Source organism: Bombina bombina, chromosome 7, assembly GCF_027579735.1.
Source record: "Bombina bombina isolate aBomBom1 chromosome 7, aBomBom1.pri, whole genome shotgun sequence".
Classification (NCBI taxonomy): domain Eukaryota; kingdom Metazoa; phylum Chordata; class Amphibia; order Anura; family Bombinatoridae; genus Bombina; species Bombina bombina.
Window position 1 is genome coordinate 219,868,602 of NC_069505.1, and position 21,125 is coordinate 219,889,726.

The 21,125-nt window shown below is 36.2% G+C and overlaps 1 protein-coding gene across 3 annotated transcripts in view; it reads right to left on the bottom strand.

Moving 5' to 3' along the window:
• Positions 1-21,125, bottom strand: part of TUB (TUB bipartite transcription factor) — a 406,789-nt gene that overhangs the window by 236,902 nt on the left and 148,762 nt on the right. The gene's annotated exons all lie outside the window — the stretch shown is intronic.

Below are 21,125 nucleotides of genomic sequence, written 5' to 3' on the forward strand. Positions count from 1 at the left end.
ATATAGATGAGGGAACACGGACACTTAATTAAATAAATTGCATATGTGGTGTCACAAGTGAAGAAATTCCTAATAGTGTACCTTTTACCACTCCTAGGGTGAACAAACTCTTTGCCCCTTATTACTGAATTACAACTAATGCATCCTAAACAAGGATAACATCCTATATTCTTCTTAGTTAAATGACTCTGCTGTAACTGCTTAGCTGGTCCTATGTCAGACTTCACAAAGTAGTCCCTCAAATTCTTTACCCTTTTATAGGCCATAATTGGTCTCTCCTTAAATTCAACAATGTCATTATTACACCTCTGTAAAATAGGCCAATGTTTATTAATGATTTTAGCTATTTGCCTCCTATGGGCACTAAACTGTGATGTAAAAATCATTCTCTTGTTCTTCTCCTTATGATCTTTATTAGTGGTACGGTTATTGCTGCATTTATCTAATACATATTGGGGATAACCTCTATTGCGGAATTTTTCTTGCATTTCTTTAATCCTTTTATTTAGATTATCTGTCTCTGACACGATACGGTGGACTCTCATCAACTGACTCTTAGGTAAGGATTCTACCAAATGACGTGGATGGAAACTATTGAATTCTAGCAATGTATTCCTATCTGTTTCTTTTGAATATAAATCAAATTCCAATTTAGGACCTTTCTTATACACTCTAGTGTCCAAAAACATGATACTCTCCTCACTGTAATTCAGTGTAAATTCCAAATTTCTCACAGAAGAATTAAGGTCTGTTACAAATTGAAACGAAAATTATCAATCCTGGGATTGATGGATTGTACACCTATATAGCACTCATTCCCTAATTGATAGTGGCAAAAATTGGACAAGATCTATGTCTCCTAGGAGGAGAGTGTGCATGGGGATGTAATTAAAATATAACCTTTATTGGTAATTTTTAAAATACAAAGCAACAAACACAATTAACATACATACTTTATTAAAAACACAGGTTTGGGTCTTTGAAATTTTTATCCGTTATTCACGGAATACCTTATGTGGTTATGGTATATATTAGAAATCACTTGAGTTTCAAGTCTCAGTAATTGTATAATATATTAATATATTTAGAGCTTACATCCAGTGGAGCTGTTTGGTTATGATATTTACTCTAATATTATATATGTGGTCTCTGAATCACCATTGAATTCAAATTTTAATATTAGAGGTATTAACATAAATATCCCATAGTATCACCAAAGTTTGTTATTAATGCTTATAGTATTGCATAGAATATGTGTCTTAGTGAGACAATAACAGATTTCCTTGTAGTTGTATTCTTTGTGTTATATATAGGTACATATATCTTAGTATACTGTCAGTGGGGATATATGCAGAATACTGTTTTAAATAGCCTCCTAGCTATTTAGAGACAAAGAGTACTGTCTGTATGGAATATAGTAACACTGGTCAGTGAGATATTTTATTCGTATATTTATCAATACTTATGTATACAGGAGCATTATGCTTGTACCGCTGTGCAGAGATTGGTTATGTTGCTAAAATTCCATTGAATTTTTAAAGTTGATAGTATGTACTCTACTTGTTGTAATAGCAACAAATTAAGTAACATTGTAACTCTGTTGGATTGTTAATGTGTTAATTTTCATGGGGAATGTTGCTTCCATTATATATATAAAGGCATTACTTGGCGGGCTTGGATCTTTAATAATATTGATAACACGCTTTCAATATAGGTTTACAAGAGAGAATTTTATAATGATATTCTCACCATTTGTTATTCTGATAATTAATGTTGAAATCTTACAATGTAGGAGTTATGGCAATCTTATGAGTATGTTGTAATGCTACAATAAAGTGGCTGCTATTAGTGACTTCGCTACGCTCTTAGTTTGTATCAGATATTGCTTAGTAATAGAAACTAGTTGAATCGTATTATCCACTTAGGCATAGAAGGTCATTAGCGGCATTGTGACGAGAACTCACTGAGTACTTGCGGTGTTATGTGTATATTTAAATCTCTATATTAATAACCGCTTGCTGAATCCACGCTATAGATACTGGTTAAATTTAGAATAATTCACTGAGTATTTGCGATATTATATCAATGTTTGATGCATCACAACAATAACCGCCGACAATATCTGCACTCCTTGCGATAATATATCTGTATTAGATGTACCACCTTACTAATCGCTTACTAAATCCAAGGCTGTAAATGCCGGTTAGGCTTAAGGTGCTTCACTAAGTATTTGCGGTGTTATATGTGTATTCAAAGCTCCATATTAGTAACCGCTCACTGATTCTAAGCTTCTAATGTCGGTTAGACTTAATACATTACTACTGAGTTAAATCTCATTTTCGAGTAAGTTTACTTAATATTGTGCACAACCACAATAGTTATATATAATATAACGACCTATGTTCCTGCTTATTAAAAAATGCTGACTGGCATTCTACAAACAATTCCCTAACATGTTTCGCCACTAACATGGCTTTTTCAAAGGGTACGGCGCGGCCAAACAGGTGTCTATTTATTGGCTAGCACTGCTCCTCCTATTGGACGTTTTTGACAAATCAGATGGATCCTTACAAGGGACCAATCATTGAATGAGAGACAGCCTGTGTGTATTGGAAAAGAAATATCATTGGATACGGCTGCCCCTTCATTCTTGTATTATGTGTTGATTCCAGATCTCAATGTAATCTTTCAATGAAAGAAATATGTACATCTTTTTTCAATGAAGGGGGGAAGGAGGAGAATATTTAAGAAGGATAAAACCTTCTGATATTTATTGAATTATTCTTTGAAATAAAGGTTCGCAAAGAATATTATTTGTGATTATCGTTTTTGTGTTTTATTAGTTTCAATATACCAAAGACAGGATGTATTACTGGCAGATTATCCACCGGTAAGAATTGATCAGTTTGTAGTATAGAGATGGATACAGAGGAACGGGCAAAAAGGATATTTTATCTAGATATATGTTATCATGGGTTATAATTTGGAGCTGAAGTCTCTTTATCTTGGAAGAGAAATATATATACACTTGACTGAATTAAAGTGAAAAATATCCTGAATGGACATAGAAAGCAATACAATTAAAAAATGAAAAATAAAAAAATGTGAAAATATAAGAAAATTAATAATAATAAAAATTATATAGAGTGAAAAGTGATAAATAATAATGATAATATTTTTAAATAAATCTAAATATTATAATAGTCCATAATCAACTCCTTTTTACAATTGCTTTTATGTTTCCACTGTTTGATGGTTCATTACAAGGGAAACATAGTGAGTTTTATTATCTAGAGTAGTTCAGCTGCATACTTAAATTTTTGATGCCAGCAGTACTATCTGGTGTTTTTCATATTAGTTGGTATTATATTAACTAAGGAAGTATACTTTGGGATAAAAATCTTATTATATTGACTAAATGTGGATCCGAAAAATAGTGATATGAAAACAAAATAAGAGATGACCCTAGAGAATAAGAAATTATAAAATTTAAAGTTCTATTAATATAAATAATTATTTGAAGTGAAGCTGTGCCATATGTGGTACGGGTGAGGGTGGATAAGGTGTGAACACCAAATAGTGCTATTACTAACGTGATAATGAAAGAATAAGTTGAATTAAATTAAATGTGTGTGGGTGATCAATAATTGAATATCTTCATGGTGATGTGTGATTTGGGTCCTAGATGCAGATAGCAAATATTAAAGTGTCAGTGATAAGTGATGGATATATAATCCATATTTTAGTAACTGATGAATTTATAGTCAATATGATAATTGCGTTATGCATGTTCAAAGTTTGTTTATAGGATCTTCCTAGTATAGAGGATTTCTTGTTAGGATTAAATGTTTTTTATTTTTCTGAGTTACTGATATTTTTCATCTTATTTATATCTACAGGTATGAAAAATAATTATTATGTTCGTTTAACCCATTAGGTTGTATGGAATTCAGCAGATAAATCCATCTGCTTTCATGTTGTAGTAAACTTGTTTCTTTGTCGCCACCTCTAATTCCAAGGTTAATTTTGTGTATTCCAAAGCACATTAGCCCTTCAGCCTTTCCTTGATGGAATTTGTAAAAATGTTGTGCTACTGATGAAATGGCCTTCTTGTTCTTTAAGTCTTTGGCTGCATTTCTGATATTACGCACGTGTTCTTGCAATCTCGTTCGTAATTTACGTGTCGTCATCCCTACATAGGTTTTGGGGCACTTGCATTGTAAGACATAAATTACACCAGTGGTGTTGCAATTGATGAAAGATTTGATTAGATGTTTTTTATCAAATCTATCTGTAACTGATGTTGTTTTTTTCAGAAATTTGCAGCTAATACAATTCCCACATGGGTATGAGCCGTTTTGTATGCCACTGACAGTAGTTTTCTTTTTGCGGGTATAATGGCTGGGGCTCACAAGATCCTTCAGATTTTTTGTGCGTCGGTAACTGATGTCAACTTTGGAACCTAGGAATTGAACCAGGGTATTATCTGCTTGTAGGATATGCCAGTGTTTGTTGATTATTTGGATTATGTCTTTGCTCTGTGTGTTATAAGTTAACACTAATCTGGTTTTGCTATCATTGGTACGAATCTTAGGTTTCAATAAGTTCTGACGTTCTGTTTTTCTTGCTCTATCCTTTGCTTTTTTAATTAGAGATTTACTATACCCCCTCTGGCTAAGGCGGTCTGTTGTTTCTTGCGCTCTGATTTTATATAAATCTGGTTCCGAACAGTTCCTTTTGACTCGTAGAAATTCCCCTGTTGGGAGTGATTTGATTGTGCATGGTGCATGTGCACTTGTATTGTAAAGAATAGTATTAGTGGCTGTTTTCTTTCTGTATAGATCAGTCCCCACCATGCCATTGCTTTTTTTGAAAATTCTTAAATCCAAAAAGGATATTTCTGTCTGACTATATTCATAGGTTAGTTTGATGTTTAAACTGTTTGAATTTAGAATCTTTAGAAACATGTCCAGCTTTTCTTTGGGTCCTTCCCAGATGAAAAGAATGTCATCTATATACCTTAGCCAGAGGGGGATATGTTTAGTAAATTCATCATTGTCATCAATGAAGACAGTGTTGTGCTCCCACCAACCTAAAAATAGGTTGGCGTACGTGGGTGCACACGCTGTCCCCATGGCTGTCCCCCTTGTTTGCAGATAGAATTGGTCGTTGAAAACGAAGTAATTCTTTTTAAGTACAAATTCAAGTAATTTCATCACGAATTTATTATGATTATCATCCTCTTCTGTTTGTAGGTTGAGATAATATTGAACTGCTTCCAGCCCTAATTCATGTTGAATACTGGTGTAAAGGGCCTCCACATCTGCGGTGACAAGCCAAGATGTGGGTCCTAATTGGATATCTTGTAAATGCTGAAGTGTCTCCATAGTGTCTTTTATATATGAAGGAATTTCTGTTAAAAATTCTCTTAATCGCTGGTCAATATATTTACTTGCTTTTTCTGTCAAGTTTTCATTACCAGACACTATGGGGCGGCCCGGTGGATGTTTGGCATTTTTATGTACCTTGGGGATCAGGTAAAAGGTGGCTATTTTCGGATGGTTTACAGTCAGGAATTTCTTCTCTTTTTCACTGATGATGTTGTTCATTTTGGCTTGAGTGATGAGATCTTTATACTGTGTTAAAAACTGTTCCGTTGGGTTACTCCACAGTTTTTTATAACAAGTCTCATTAGTTAGTTGTGAATTGGCTTCTTTTAGATACATCTCTCTAGGCCAGAGAACGATGTTGCCACCTTTGTCCGCTTGGCGGACTATAATGTCATCCCACTTTTGAATTTCGGCTAGAGCACGTTTTTCACCTCCAACAAATCTCCTCCAACAAATTTAACCAAGGGTGAAAAACGTGCTCTAGCCGAAATTCAAAAGTGGGATGACATTATAGTCCGCCAAGCGGACAAAGGTGGCAACATCGTTCTCTGGCCTAGAGAGATGTATCTAAAAGAAGCCAATTCACAACTAACTAATGAGACTTGTTATAAAAAACTGTGGAGTAACCCAACGGAACAGTTTTTAACACAGTATAAAGATCTCATCACTCAAGCCAAAATGAACAACATCATCAGTGAAAAAGAGAAGAAATTCCTGACTGTAAACCATCCGAAAATAGCCACCTTTTACCTGATCCCCAAGGTACATAAAAATGCCAAACATCCACCGGGCCGCCCCATAGTGTCTGGTAATGAAAACTTGACAGAAAAAGCAAGTAAATATATTGACCAGCGATTAAGAGAATTTTTAACAGAAATTCCTTCATATATAAAAGACACTATGGAGACACTTCAGCATTTACAAGATATCCAATTAGGACCCACATCTTGGCTTGTCACCGCAGATGTGGAGGCCCTTTACACCAGTATCCAACATGAATTAGGGCTGGAAGCAGTTCAATATTATCTCAACCTACAAACAGAAGAGGATGATAATCATAATAAATTCGTGATGAAATTACTTGAATTTGTACTTAAAAAGAATTACTTCGTTTTCAACGACCAATTCTATCTGCAAACAAGGGGGACAGCCATGGGGACAGCGTGTGCACCCACGTACGCCAACCTATTTTTAGGTTGGTGGGAGCACAACACTGTCTTCATTGATGACAATGATGAATTTACTAAACATATCCCCCTCTGGCTAAGGTATATAGATGACATTCTTTTCATCTGGGAAGGACCCAAAGAAAAGCTGGACATGTTTCTAAAGATTCTAAATTCAAACAGTTTAAACATCAAACTAACCTATGAATATAGTCAGACAGAAATATCCTTTTTGGATTTAAGAATTTTCAAAAAAAGCAATGGCATGGTGGGGACTGATCTATACAGAAAGAAAACAGCCACTAATACTATTCTTTACAATACAAGTGCACATGCACCATGCACAATCAAATCACTCCCAACAGGGGAATTTCTACGAGTCAAAAGGAACTGTTCGGAACCAGATTTATATAAAATCAGAGCGCAAGAAACAACAGACCGCCTTAGCCAGAGGGGGTATAGTAAATCTCTAATTAAAAAAGCAAAGGATAGAGCAAGAAAAACAGAACGTCAGAACTTATTGAAACCTAAGATTCGTACCAATGATAGCAAAACCAGATTAGTGTTAACTTATAACACACAGAGCAAAGACATAATCCAAATAATCAACAAACACTGGCATATCCTACAAGCAGATAATACCCTGGTTCAATTCCTAGGTTCCAAAGTTGACATCAGTTACCGACGCACAAAAAATCTGAAGGATCTTGTGAGCCCCAGCCATTATACCCGCAAAAAGAAAACTACTGTCAGTGGCATACAAAACGGCTCATACCCATGTGGGAATTGTATTAGCTGCAAATTTCTGAAAAAAACAACATCAGTTACAGATAGATTTGATAAAAAACATCTAATCAAATCTTTCATCAATTGCAACACCACTGGTGTAATTTATGTCTTACAATGCAAGTGCCCCAAAACCTATGTAGGGATGACGACACGTAAATTACGAACGAGATTGCAAGAACACGTGCGTAATATCAGAAATGCAGCCAAAGACTTAAAGAACAAGAAGGCCATTTCATCAGTAGCACAACATTTTTACAAATTCCATCAAGGAAAGGCTGAAGGGCTAATGTGCTTTGGAATACACAAAATTAACCTTGGAATTAGAGGTGGCGACAAAGAAACAAGTTTACTACAACATGAAAGCAGATGGATTTATCTGCTGAATTCCATACAACCTAATGGGTTAAACGAACATAATAATTATTTTTCATACCTGTAGATATAAATAAGATGAAAAATATCAGTAACTCAGAAAAATAAAAAACATTTAATCCTAACAAGAAATCCTCTATACTAGGAAGATCCTATAAACAAACTTTGAACATGCATAACGCAATTATCATATTGACTATAAATTCATCAGTTACTAAAATATGGATTATATATCCATCACTTATCACTGACACTTTAATATTTGCTATCTGCATCTAGGACCCAAATCACACATCACCATGAAGATATTCAATTATTGATCACCCACACACATTTAATTTAATTCAACTTATTCTTTCATTATCACGTTAGTAATAGCACTATTTGGTGTTCACACCTTATCCACCCTCACCCGTACCACATATGGCACAGCTTCACTTCAAATAATTATTTATATTAATAGAACTTTAAATTTTATAATTTCTTATTCTCTAGGGTCATCTCTTATTTTGTTTTCATATCACTATTTTTCGGATCCACATTTAGTCAATATAATAAGATTTTTATCCCAAAGTATACTTCCTTAGTTAATATAATACCAACTAATATGAAAAACACCAGATAGTACTGCTGGCATCAAAAATTTAAGTATGCAGCTGAACTACTCTAGATAATAAAACTCACTATGTTTCCCTTGTAATGAACCATCAAACAGTGGAAACATAAAAGCAATTGTAAAAAGGAGTTGATTATGGACTATTATAATATTTAGATTTATTTAAAAATATTATCATTATTATTTATCACTTTTCACTCTATATAATTTTTATTATTATTATTATTAATTTTCTTATATTTTCACATTTTTTTATTTTTCATTTTTTAATTGTATTGCTTTCTATGTCCATTCAGGATATTTTTCACTTTAATTCAGTCAAGTGTATATATATTTCTCTTCCAAGATAAAGAGACTTCAGCTCCAAATTATAACCCATGATAACATATATCTAGATAAAATATCCTTTTTGCCCGTTCCTCTGTATCCATCTCTATACTACAAACTGATCAATTCTTACCGGTGGATAATCTGCCAGTAATACATCCTGTCTTTGGTATATTGAAACTAATAAAACACAAAAACGATAATCACAAATAATATTCTTTGCGAACCTTTATTTCAAAGAATAATTCAATAAATATCAGAAGGTTTTATCCTTCTTAAATATTCTCCTCCTTCCCCCCTTCATTGAAAAAAGATGTACATATTTCTTTCATTGAAAGATTACATTGAGATCTGGAATCAACACATAATACAAGAATGAAGGGGCAGCCGTATCCAATGATATTTCTTTTCCAATACACACAGGCTGTCTCTCATTCAATGATTGGTCCCTTGTAAGGATCCATCTGATTTGTCAAAAACGTCCAATAGGAGGAGCAGTGCTAGCCAATAAATAGACACCTGTTTGGCCGCGCCGTACCCTTTGAAAAAGCCATGTTAGTGGCGAAACATGTTAGGGAATTGTTTGTAGAATGCCAGTCAGCATTTTTTAATAAGCAGGAACATAGGTCGTTATATTATATATAACTATTGTGGTTGTGCACAATATTAAGTAAACTTACTCGAAAATGAGATTTAACTCAGTAGTAATGTATTAAGTCTAACCGACATTAGAAGCTTAGAATCAGTGAGCGGTTACTAATATGGAGCTTTGAATACACATATAACACCGCAAATACTTAGTGAAGCACCTTAAGCCTAACCGGCATTTACAGCCTTGGATTTAGTAAGCGATTAGTAAGGTGGTACATCTAATACAGATATATTATCGCAAGGAGTGCAGATATTGTCGGCGGTTATTGTTGTGATGCATCAAACATTGATATAATATCGCAAATACTCAGTGAATTATTCTAAATTTAACCAGTATCTATAGCGTGGATTCAGCAAGCGGTTATTAATATAGAGATTTAAATATACACATAACACCGCAAGTACTCAGTGAGTTCTCGTCACAATGCCGCTAATGACCTTCTATGCCTAAGTGGATAATACGATTCAACTAGTTTCTATTACTAAGCAATATCTGATACAAACTAAGAGCGTAGCGAAGTCACTAATAGCAGCCACTTTATTGTAGCATTACAACATACTCATAAGATTGCCATAACTCCTACATTGTAAGATTTCAACATTAATTATCAGAATAACAAATGGTGAGAATATCATTATAAAATTCTCTCTTGTAAACCTATATTGAAAGCGTGTTATCAATATTATTAAAGATCCAAGCCCGCCAAGTAATGCCTTCATATATATAATGGAAGCAACATTCCCCATGAAAATTAACACATTAACAATCCAACAGAGTTACAATGTTACTTAATTTGTTGCTATTACAACAAGTAGAGTACATACTATCAACTTTAAAAATTCAATGGAATTTTAGCAACATAACCAATCTCTGCACAGCGGTACAAGCATAATGCTCCTGTATACATAAGTATTGATAAATATACGAATAAAATATCTCACTGACCAGTGTTACTATATTCCATACAGACAGTACTCTTTGTCTCTAAATAGCTAGGAGGCTATTTAAAACAGTATTCTGCATATATCCCCACTGACAGTATACTAAGATATATGTACCTATATATAACACAAAGAATACAACTACAAGGAAATCTGTTATTGTCTCACTAAGACACATATTCTATGCAATACTATAAGCATTAATAACAAACTTTGGTGATACTATGGGATATTTATGTTAATACCTCTAATATTAAAATTTGAATTCAATGGTGATTCAGAGACCACATATATAATATTAGAGTAAATATCATAACCAAACAGCTCCACTGGATGTAAGCTCTAAATATATTAATATATTATACAATTACTGAGACTTGAAACTCAAGTGATTTCTAATATATACCATAACCACATAAGGTATTCCGTGAATAACGGATAAAAATTTCAAAGACCCAAACCTGTGTTTTTAATAAAGTATGTATGTTAATTGTGTTTGTTGCTTTGTATTTTAAAAATTACCAATAAAGGTTATATTTTAATTACATCCCCATGCACACTCTCCTCCTAGGAGACATAGATCTTGTCCAATTTTTGCCACTATCAATTAGGGAATGAGTGCTATATAGGTGTACAATCCATCAATCCCAGGATTGATAATTTTCGTTTCACAAAACAAGTACACAGCACCTCAGCCATCTTTTTGTAACCAAATATATCTGGACTGATACCTACATCTTATTACCAGATCCAGAGACAAATAGGCTACCCTAAGTTGTAAATTTAAGCAGTGCCATTAGTACCCCCCTTTTTCTCTGTTACAAATTGAACCAGGGAGTCCACGGGGCCCCACCATACGCCAAATATATTGTCTATGAAGCGCCACCAGGCTCATCCATAGTCTTTAAACCATTTATTTTCATAAACTATATTCTCTTCAATCATGCTCATAAATAAATTGGCGTATGATGGGGCCACGTTGGACCCCATGGCAGTACCTCTTATCTGTATATACCAATCATCCTGAAACATAAAGTAATTCCAGTACAGAATCAAGCCCAATAATTCTTCTATGAAAACATTTTGTTGTGGGGTATAACCCCCATTTACGATAAAAGAGAAAGGCAGCACCTGTGGTTGTATTGTTGCGTTGCTAACTCCAAACACCCCTTTTATGTATAACACCTGCTTCAATTTTCAAAACATCACAATGGCCCCCAAAAGTTCCGTTATACATGCATACGACCTGTATTCCGATGTGGCGCTGATTCTGGGGACCCACCAAAACCTTCTGGGCTCCAAATCCCCTCTCTCCGTATTCTGTGTATCAACAGTGATGGCCTGGAGGTCGAGCCGTGGCGTGGGTCCCTACAGCGTCTAAGCGTGTGTGCAGGGTCGATCCGGAACTATGTGACGTCACAAATGGGAGCGGAAGAATCCGCAGGTGCGATGAGTCCTCAACCAGGGAGGACCGTTGTTACAGCGTCGTACTGTGTCTTTGCAGGGGTGATTCAATGCTGCTCAGAAGGTGCAAGTACCCGTGCCTTTGAACATATCCATAAAGGTATAGCATCAAAGAAAGAGAATAGAGGCACCGGGTAGTTGCACAAACAAAATGTCCTTTATTAAGGAAATAAAACAGGAAACACTTTGGATAAAGCTTAAATCCTTGGGGCAATGGTGTAGTGGTAGTTCCCCACGTACCCTAGTGCTGACATGTTTCGGCAAATGCCGTAATTGTAGCTATAGGGTGCAAGCTTGTTTGTTTATTTAAATACACAGATCACATGTAATTGGTTAAAATCTTATGTGCTACGTGGGTGACACCCACCTCCACCTGGGTTGGTGGGAGCTGTGCCAAATCTATGGAGATAAAAACAGACAGAGAAGCAAAATTGCATATTATCGTCGTTATATAGACGATCTGCTATTTGTCTGGGATGGAAGTGTGGAGGAAGCTGAGATATTTGCAGAGTATCTGAACATCAATAAGGCTGGCCTACAGTTCACCCATGAATATGGGCCTACTAGCATCAATTTTTTGGATGTTACCCTTCATGGTGTGAAACTGGAATATGTTAAGGTCGAGCTCTATAGGAAACCAATAACCAGAAATACGCTTTTACATGCCCATAGTAGCCACCCGAAACAGGTATTTAAATCAGTCTTGAAGGGTCAGTTCACCAGGGTTAAAAGGAATTGTACCCGAGATAGTGAACATTTCAAGCATGAAACTGAACTAGTAACTAAATTTAAGGAGAGAGGGTACCCCAAGCAGGATATATGTAGGGCACGTGAGGAAGTAAGGGCCATAAAAAGGACCACCCTACTTTGTGAGAAACAATCAAAATGTGACACCAAACCAGAACAGTTAACTTTTGTCACACAGTTTAGTAGGCAATATTATCAGGTGTGCAATATTGTACGCAAGCACATGACATTGCTGAAGGCTGATGACGAGCTCGCTCACATTGCCACACAAAAAGTGAGGTTTGCCTTCAGGAGAGGCAAAACCATAGGAAACTATGTAGCCCCCACACAATTAAAACAAGATGAAATAAATACATCCTCTTGGTTAAGGTACAAAGGGGTTTACAAGTGCAATTTTAGCGGCTGTATAGCATGTGGACATGTAAAACTAGGAAATATATTTAGGAGTGCCTATTCAGGTGAAACATTTGCACACAGGGCGCTCTTTAATTGTAGGTCCACATATGCAGTTTATCTTCTCAGTTGCGATACATGTGACATCCAATATACAGGACAAACGTCTCGACAAGTCAGAACCAGGATTAGGGAACATATAAACGACATTAAGCAAGGTAAACTCACCACCCCCCTTGTAAACCACTTCAAGTCTAAACATAATAAGGATCCAGGGACATTGTCATGGACAATTATTGAGGTGGTGAATACACAAAATAGGGGAGGGGATAGGGAGAATTTGCTCCTCAAAAGGGAAGTGTTTTGGATACACAGGTTGAACACCAGGGTGCCCAAGGGGCTCAACTCTGAATATGATTTAATTAATTTCTGGTGTTAGCCTGTGTATTCGAAACAAAGCATTATAATATATATATATACTTACAAGTTTATATGTTCATGAATAAATTTCACCTTCGATAAATTTTATCTTTGGCAACTACACACAAGACATAGAAAACTGACTTAAAATAGTCTAGTATATGTACACTATAGTAAAACATGGTTTAATGTAAAAATGCTTATTAGTGTTAGCTGCCAAGAATACTCTCTGGTGCCTCCAGTATTGGGTCTGTTTTAGCAGATCCTTGCCTTTGTTATTATTTTTTGAATTTATTTAAGATTGTACACTTAGTTTATTATTTATAATTCATTATTACAAGGGTTTTTTCAGTTTCAGTTTTGGTATTACTTCATGTATTTATATACATACGTTAAGGAAGGTCTCGGTTCATGACACTATCTATCTATTATATTTATTATATCAGTCTAGTTTATAATTAAGACAGATAAAACTGTGCATAAAGTGGATAGCACGGTAACACATCCTAGATTAGGGCAGATAGATTAACTACAGGTGGAGGTGGGTGTCACCCACGTAGCACATAAGATTTTAACCAATTACATGTGATCTGTGTATTTAAATAAACAAACAAGCTTGCACCCTATAGCTACGATTACGGCATTTGCCGAAACATGTCAGCACTAGGGTACGTGGGGAACTACCACTACACCATTGCCCCAAGGATTTAAGCTTTATCCAAAGTGTTTCCTGTTTTATTTCCTTAATAAAGGACATTTTGTTTGTGCAACTACCCGGTGCCTCTATTCTCTTTCTTTGATGCTATAACCCCCATTTACATGTAAAATTTTCTTAATAACCCCCATACCTGTCTCATGCTTTATGCAGGTATAGAGGCTTTTAACGTCTAATGTATACAATACAAAGCGGTCGCTAGGTAAATGCAATTCTCTCACCTTTTGCAAAAAATCACCTGTGTCTTTGATGTATGAACTACATTTTACGACCTCAGGCTGCAACAATTTGTCAATAAAAATAGATACATTAGAAAAGGCAGAATCTATACTGGAAATAATTGGCCTGCCTGGAGGAGCAGCAAGGTTTTTGTGAATCTTTGGTATAGTATAAAAAAACGGTGTTCTTGGTGACTTATTGTATAGAAAATCTCTCAATTTTAAGTCAATCACCCCAACCTTAACTGCCCTCTCCAGGCAGGCCAATAATTCTTTTTGTATCCTATGAACAGGATTTTGTGACAATTTCTTATATGTTTCAGGGTCATCTAGTTGTTGTCTGATTTCCCTAATGTAGTACTGTCTATCGATAACCACAGATGCCCCTCCCTTATCGGCTCCCTTCAGGATAACATTTTTCAATTTACCCTAAAAGGACTGTAATGCTTTCTTTTCAACTTTATTTACATTACTTTTTGCCTTCTTACCATCTCTAAGGACCTGATATTGTAATTTATTTACGTCTAAATTCACAAGTTGTATAAACGTATTTATACTATCGTTATGGATTAATGGTGTATAGTTACTCTTTTTCCATAGACCCAATTTTTTAAGAGTCCAATTCCCAGAATCTTTATCGGGGGTATTATGCTTTGCACTAACATCACCAAATTGTACTCTCAATTTAATGTTCCTGTAGAACCTATTCAGATCTTTATTTATTTCAAAAAAGTCAGTCTGTAGTACTGTCATCAGGGTTAGTTATCACTGCTTTAAATGTTGTAGGATAGTATGTCTGCTGTAAAAATGTTTAAACTATGTATCTTTAACAAAAAGTATCTTGTTGTAAATTGTATAAATTTTGAAGGCTTGAAGAGAAAGATATTTTGTGCAGCAGGTGGCGCTCAAGAGTAAAATGTATTGGCGCCAAGATAACTGTTTAAAAGAGCTACCTCTGAGTATTGTATGTATAGCATGATTAAGTGACAGTAGTCACGAAACGTCGCTCTATCTTTTGTCAATAAAGATACTTTTTAAGCAAATTGTGCTGTGGACATTCCCATGTTGCATATTGTTATAGTGGAATTGGGCAGATTTCCACGGTCGACACGAGCACAGTATTTTGCCTGGCAGCTGTTCTACACATTGCTGAGGCTTTTACAATATTTACAGATCACAAGAATCTCCAATATTTGAAGAAAAGTAAAACCTTGACTTCTAGGCAGGTACGTTGGGCCTTATTTCTCGACAGGTTTAATTTTGTATTAACCTATAGACCAGGAAATACTAATGTTAGAGCTGATGCTCTCTCAAGAACTACAGAACCCACTTCCGAAAATATGGAAAAAGAGTTTATCATACCTCCTACTAAGCTTATTTGTACCTTAACTACGCTTCAATCCGATATTTTAGTGGCTCTCCAATCGGACTCATCAATACCCAACCACTGTATAAAGGATACCACAACAGGGTTATACACATATCAAAATTTAACATACATTCCACCAACTATACGGAATCAAATCATACAAAATCATCATGATTCTCCTATGGCTGGCCATCCGGGCATAACTCGTACTACAGAACTTATAAAAAGACAATTTTGGTGGCCATCTATGAAAAAAGATATTCATCACTACATAAATTCCTGTCTCACTTGTGCTACCAAGAAAAAACTACATACTAAACCTAGTGGTCTATTAACTCTGTTACCAGTACCTATGAAACCTTGGAGCATCATAGGTATGGACTTCATTGTTGATCTACCTACATCCAATGGATATACTGCCATCTTAGTAGTTATAGATCATCTGACTAAATTGGCACATTTTGTACCATTAAAACAAGTCCCAAATGCAACAACAACTGCAAAAATCTTTTTATCGAATATCGTGAAATTACATGGTCTTCCCTCCTCTATAGTAACGGATAGGGGAACACAATTTACTTCAAGATTCTGGCGGAATTTATGTCACCAACTCAAAATCTCAAACAGGTTTTCCACAGCCTACCATCCCCAGTCAAATGGTCTAACCGAACGTCTAAATCAGACTCTAGAGCAATATCTCAGGTGTTATATTAGTAACTCACAAGATGATTGGTCTGAATGGCTCCCACTGGCTGAGTTCGCTTATAATAATTCTGTGAATGATTCTATTAAACAATCCCCGTTCCATGCAACCTATGGATACCACAATGTCACTTTTCCAAATCCCACCACTTCCTCCAACTCTCCTGCTGCTCAAGATTACTCTATGACACTCAAGAGTACTCTTGACACTCTTCGGGATCAATTGTATATTGCTAAAACAACCCAGAAGAAATATTTTGATGCCAAACACTCTACACCTCCTGCTTATGAAGAAGGGGATTTGGTCTGGTTGTCTACGAAGAACATTAAAATGTCAGTACCCTGTAAGAAATTAACCTCTCAATATTTGGGACCCTTTCCCATCTCCAAAGTCATCAATGATAATGCAGTTCGTCTCCAGTTGCCAGAAGACCTGCATATCCATCCTTCTTTTCACGTCTCGTTGTTGAAACCGTACAGAGGCGATCCGGACACTCAATTGCCATCTCCTACTGAGTCACTCTCGCTAGTAGATGATCAACAAGAATACGAAGTGGGCAAACTTCTAGATTCCCGTATTCGCAGTCGTAAGCTTGAGTATCTAGTGCATTGGAGAGGTTATGACACTTCCGAAGACTCATGGGTTCCAGCGCATGATTTACATGCCCCACGTTTATTGGCCTCTTATCATGCCAAGTACCCGTTGAAACCGGGTCCTGGTCCTGCTTCTAGGGGATCTTGAGAGGGGGGATCTGTCACGTTCTGCTGTTCCTTTAAATTACTGAAATCCAACTTCCTGTTTAAGTCTATAAAGGGAACTCCTCTTCCTTGCTTCCCTGCTTGATTATTATAGTGTATAGGGATAGTTAGCTAGTGAAGCTTGTATTTCCCTCTATCCTGGATTATAACTATTCCATAAACTTTTCTTCATCACATCATCTGAACACATCAAATCAACCTAAACCTTCTAACTTCATATGGGACATTAACTTTTTCTCCTAACATCCAAATTCAGTTTTTAAACAAAAATCCACCTGCTGCTCTGAGCGTGTTCCGTGTGCCTGTCAGAAATTCACACAGCATCGTGAAGTCACACGCTAAACGCAGCGCGGTTCCTTCTCCTCTCCTCCATCGAGTGTCGGAACATCTGAGAGCCTGTCTCACGCTTACATCACGGACAGGGTAAATCAAACTGGATCAACTCTCCCTTATCCCCCTCAGTGGAACCTTACTAATTCAACAGAACCGGAGGTGACTAACACAGATCCAGTCTTTCAATCACTGCAGTGGAATCAACCGCAAGTATTACTATTTGGTAACAATTGTATCAACAGCCAAATATTTATACAAACTGTGTTCATATTTATCTAATCCGATACTGTTGCTACTTACACTTTGAATTTCCACAGATTCTAAATGAGAGTTTTCTTTACAATACTACCGAAGTTGTTAAAGCTGATACACTAAAAACATTACACAACTTTACTCATTGTGATTTTGCGTCTCAATCTATAGTGAACACATTCCATCCAATATCTGCTATTTGGGTTTAACTTCCTCACAAAGTTATATGTGAATGAAGTAGTAACAAATAGCTACAAACTATCATTATACATTTTAACATCACTTATCATAGAATTGATTGGTGAAACGTTACAATTCATGACCAAAATAACATCCAAACATTATGAATATGGTCGACGTGTTAGCAAGCGACCTGCAAGGAAACTGACAAAGTACAAGGAAAACATAACAGTTTAACAAGTAGTAAGACTAAGCAGTGCAGTAAAAATGAAGTAGAATCACAACTCTTAGAATTTCTGAACACAATAATTGTAAGGTGCATAACCTTCTAGCTGTATAGTAGCGTAATCTATTTCAGCCAAACATGTTGATAAAAAAGTGTATCCCATCGGCAAACAAAGGAAACCCAAGGCTGCCATAATAAAATGATATCTTGTGAATTAGAATGTAGATTGAGTTTATCTCTGTCCTTTTTTTCCCCTCTAGTAATATTGTTATACCCATAATGTTTAGGGAATAGTAAAGGTCTTTATCAGGACTTAAAATGACTCAGCAATAAATTTATAATAGGAATGATAAACTATGAAACATAAGACTAGGGGAATATACTGGGTTTATCCATAATAAAACATATTACAGAAACATTAAGAACTGTAAAACAGGCATATGTATAATAAGTCAGACCACCTATAAAATAACTTGGTAATCTCCTGTCTCATACGTAGAGATTCCCACTGTACATTGTTGATGCACAACAGAACTCCATCACTGAGACAAAACAGCACCAGTGTGAACCATAAGGGGCATCTGTATAGGAGTATTGAGGCAGTATTAAGACATACAACTTTATCAGATATATAGCTCTGTAGCATCATGTCTAACATTACAAAGGCCTATGACAAAGCATTATGCATCTATCTCCACAAGAATAAGCACATGCCTATGTATCCCATAGATAAATAGTAATAAAAGCTGGCGCTATATATAGTACCATCTGGAACCTAAATTGTGCAGCTATGCAGACATGTACCGCGTATTTGGTATATAAAGAATCGTTCATTTGTGGGAAGTATTTAAAGTCATACAGTCCATGTGGAGTTATGCAGCTAATAGGAGCCAGATGAGGAATACAGCTTAACCTACTCCAATGGCATCAGGCTAGGTCGCAGCATGTAAATAACTTAACTGGCATAGTCTGAATCAACAGGCAGCAGAACTTGCACTGTACTTGTGAGATCGGTCTGCTCAGAACGCCGTAGAACAGTAAGTCCCAATAGGTAAGTGTCCAGAGGCTCACACTGCGTCGTCTCCCATGACTTTCAACGCGGCTACTAAATCCTCCACTCTCTCTGTGTGCTGCCATGGTCTGTTTATCAGCACCTCCTCTCCGCTGTATTACAACGTCAGAACCAGCTGTGACAAAAGAATTTCCTGCTTCCCAGGATGGCGACAGGTTCGGCTTTGCTTTTATGTCTCCAGTCAACAATAAGCAGCTTCGGTTGTTAACTTTAGTTGTCCTGGGAGCGTGGATACTCACAGCAGTTTGTGATTCCATATGCTGTAAAACGTCATCTCTTTCCTCCGCCATCTTAGGTGTACTGGGGTCTTCATCAGCACATGGATCTTAAACTAGCTGTACAAGCTCGGTAAACTGTCTGTGCATCTGCCGATCAAGCCCCATAAGAAGTGCATGTATTGGAGAGTAATAATCTTCTTCCATGGTCAAAATAAAATGTGTAGTTTCTAGTTTCTGCCTTTTTAAAGCGATTTTAGTTCGGAGCTCCTGAAAATTCTGTCTGCTCTGTTCGGCGTTAAGCTCCGCCCCCCAGTTTTTTTTTTTTTTTTTTTTAAGTACTGTTAGGATTTTGTATTAAATTGTAATTTAGTATTTTATGTAATTTGGGGTTAATTTAGGGGGTGTTAGGTTGGGGGCCTAGTAATTAAATTAGTTATTTGCGTTGTGGGGGGTTGGCGGTTTAGGAGTAAATAGATTAATTAGGTTTTTTGCGATGTGAGGGTTTGGCGGTTTAGGGAGTTAATAAGTTAATTAGTTCTTTGCGATGTTGAGGTTTGACGGTTTAGGAGTTAATACATTTATTAGGTAGATTGCGATGTGGGTGAATGGTGGATTAGGGGTTAATACATTTATTAGGTAGATCGCGATGTGGGTGAATGGGGGATTAGGGGTTAATAGTTTAATTAGGCATATTGTGTTGTGGGGATTGTCGGTTTAGGGGTTAATACTTTTATAATTAGTTGCGATGTGGGGGGATTGCGGATATAGAGGTTTTTACTTTTCAGGTTTATTTTTGGGAGGCGGGTTAGATTTTTACGGAAATTTAACTCTTTTTTTTTTCTTATGCGCCGGCAGTTTCTAATGTGCCGTAAGTCACTGGCGACTCCAGGAAATGTGTATTAACGCACATTTCTGGACATCGCTAGTTTATCTGACTTACGGCACTTTATGAACTGCCGGCGGGATTTATGCGATTCCCCAATGTGCGAGGTGAAATTACGGGTGGCACAGGTTTCAGCAGTTGCGCTGAAGCCCGCGCCGCATATGTAATCTCGCCCTTAGTAGTTTTTTGAACAGAGCATTCCATTGAAGTCTATGGGGAGAAGAAGTTAAGGCGGTTGTGATATTCAAAGTCCTGACGTTAGTGCGCAATGGGTTTCATTTGCACGCTTTTTACTTTCAACTTGTAATATGCACACTAGCACGCCCACTTTAAAAGTTTACTTTGAGCACAGCTAACGTGCAAGCAAACACATCTATTAGTGCCACTTGTAATCTTTCGCTGCATCGGGTAAAATAAATAATTGGGAACACATTTAAGGGGAGAATATTTTACAGCACAATGTTGTTTTAATGTCAATGCCGGGGTGGTGAAAAAAAAACAGCTTCCCTTCACATTGCTAATTTTTAGTGCTGGGAAATTGCTTATCTGGTTAGACTCGCTGAATCCTATCAGTTTCCTCACCAGCTGGCAAAACTAACACTACATATTGAAAGCAAAATGAAGTCCCTGTCACAGCTAATTAATCCATACTAAGGGCATGATTTTTTATGTTCTCCTCTCTCTCTGGATACTGTAAAGAAGTCATTTGCAGGATTCTAGAAAGGCAACAGTTATCTCACTATATTTCTGTATGTAAAGGAGAGACACATTAAAGTATAGTGCTCAATAAAATAAACAGTGTTTAAAAAGCATATTGAAAGTACAATGTAAGAATTGTAAATAAAGAATGCTATAAAAACTGTATTATTAACAGACATTCAAATTTGTATTAAAAGTGTGTAACAAATGCAAATTTAAATT